Below are 2,793 nucleotides of genomic sequence, written 5' to 3'. Positions count from 1 at the left end.
AGGGAGCAGTCAGTCGATGTGAGGGCCCTAGAGGCAGGGAGTGATCGGTTGGGCTGAGGGATCCTGGAGACGGGGCTCAGTCAGTCTGGCTAGGGGTCCTATGGAGCCTGGCTGTTGTCTCAAAATGGTGGCAGCCACGTGTAATCAAACCTGCAGGTACTGTAACAGTGAACTTCCAGGCAACAGCGGGCAGCTGGTGCTCCACTGGCGGTCGGCGATCAGTTTGCTGACTGTTGTTGGATGATTGTGTGTTGGGTAATGGATAGGTGTAAGGCAGGCGATGGACAGGCAAGAGGCAGGCAAATGGCGGATGATAGGCGCCTGACAGTGAGCAATCTGCACTCAAAAAAGGCGTCGATATGCTGGAAGACTGCAGGTGATCACTGCAGACAAATGGGGTAAACAGCAGGGGATTGATAAGCAGCAAAAACTGCCTCACCAAGAAACAGATATCCTCTGCTTGAAACCGGAGTTATGGAGCGACAAGGAATGCAGCCTCCCTCTAATTCACCATCTTGGATCTCTAATCAGCTTCTCTTTCTTATCAAGCTCCATGTCTTTTACAGGGCCTCCCTCTATGGAAAAAAACAAACAAACTGGGTCAGAACTCAGTTCTGTGTTCAAGTCCTAGTTTGCCGCTGTCAAATCTGTTCTTCCTGCCTCTCAGTTTCCCAGTGTCTACAATAGGAGCATTACTATCCCCCTCAGAAAGCCATTGTGAGTATCACGTGAAAACAATCCAACTGATGTGTTTTGCAAACTCTGGAGTCCTGTACAGATGCAAAATAATTGATATCATTTTCCCCTCTTGTTTCTCAAAGTAAGAACACTTCTATAAAGTCCACATTTCACTATAGCAAAGTTGACTCACACATTTCTTGAGTAGTTGCCTATCTTTCTAAACCTCAGCTTTCTCATCTGAGAAATGAGCACAATACCATCTGCTCTATGTATAAGGCAGTTGTGGGGATTAAATGAGATACTTTTAAAGAATTAGACACAGACCAGACATTCTAGAATGTGTATTGCATGTCCCCGCAACCCTTGGTTTTTCTCTAGCTGCTGTGGATACATCGGTTTTGCTTCTCCTGGGGGAGGGGAAGAAATGCCTTCCCTCTTCTTCCATTTTTTTTAGTGCATGAATGGCTCCTGTCTTCTTGGAGCTTCTGAGTTCATTCAGTATTAACACTGCAGCATTTGTTTACCAAAGAAAAGCATCTGCATGCTCCTCTGTGTTGTCCACACGCACCTCCACCAGCTGCCCAAGCCAGTTGTGAAGTGGCAGAACATTTTGCGAGCTTAGCAGCCCTCTCTGACCCTCAGAGTGCTTGTTCAGCTAAAATGACTTGTGTCTGGCACAGACCTTCTCTTTTGATTTTGGCAGTGCTTCAGGGAGTGAAAAAGCTGGGTTAGTGTTAGGGCTCGGATTAGAATTCGGGACTCAACAGATCATACTGTTAACACTTCTCTTCTTTGCTAACTTTATGAAGTTCAAGAAAAGCTTTCTGGGGAACGGTACCAATGTATTTGCCAAAAGCTGAGATGGGCCAAGGAAGATGTAGTCAGCATTTGGACTCCCCTTGCCTTAGAATTTAACAGCCAAGGAGGGAAGAAGGATCTGCTGGGGAGCTGGGGAGCGGGGGGCCATGTGGGTAATGTGTAAAAAGGATTTGGAAGGATTCAGGACGCTGAACAGGCTTGGCTCCTTGTGCTTCCACCCCCGCAGCGTCTCTCAAGCCACCCCTTCCTCTCCTTCCCCAGCACAGCACCCTGTCCTGGCTCTCATCTTTGCCAACCACAGCGATACTTTCTGATGCACCCTCTTGCCCCTCTTGTCTACCCTAAACACTGCTGCCAGTTTTTATTTCTGTGCTTAAAAACATTCAAGGCTCTCTGGTGCTTATTTAATAAAAACCTCGCCTTTCAGTAGAGTGCTTAAGCCCCCAACAAGTCACGTGATCCTTCTGTCCTCATCTCATCCTTTATCTATCTCCCATGAAGCCTTTAATGCCAACCAGCTAGAAACATGCTCTCCAGACATGCCATGTCCATTCCAGCCTACCAGTCTTTCCCCAGGCTGGTTCTTCTGCCTCGGTCTCTTTCCCCTCATTCCCATCTCTCCCTGGCAGTTCCCTGGTCATTTTTGAGGACCCTGTTCAAGTATTACTCTTTCTGTGAAGCTTGTTCTGTTCCTCCAGCAAAGCTAATGCCTCCTCCTTTCTACTCCATGAGGCTTGGGTACTGCTGTCCTTTGTGTGTGCCACTAGGCGATCTTTGGGACAGGGCTGTGCCTTATTTATAATCATGCACCGTGTACTCCAAATGGAGTGCCCCATTTTAGCACATCTTGCTTTATTTGAATTTTTGCAAGCTGATGGGACAAATGCTCATGATGCCAGGGAGGAGCCAGTGCCATAGACTGAGTTTTTTGCTGTGTCAGGCTCACTGATTCTGCCTTCTCTAATTTCAGAAAAATGCAGCATACTGGGTAATGGACACTGTGTAAATACCCCCTTGTTTGTCATGGGTAACTGCTCCCTGTGAATGTGTCTGTCTCTGAGAAGGTGTCCCAATTGGCAGGCACTTCAGCCCAATTAAACTCACAACATTTATCCCCAGTGCATGGCAGACCCTGTGTTGCAATCTGGGGATGTCAACCACAATGCCAGCTCTGTCCCTCCTGTGTACATTCCGGCAGTTTAGAGAGGGAGGGACACATACAAGAAATGAAGCTTAATGGGGTTCTCAGCCAAACCCAGGAGCATCAGGGTAGGCTTCTTGCAAGAAGTGATA

The sequence above is a fragment of the Sciurus vulgaris genome, assembly GCF_902686455.1.
Source record: "Sciurus vulgaris genome assembly, chromosome: 10".
NCBI classification, from domain to species: Eukaryota; Metazoa; Chordata; class Mammalia; order Rodentia; family Sciuridae; genus Sciurus; species Sciurus vulgaris.
Note: the sequence above shows the minus strand (reverse complement) of the source record.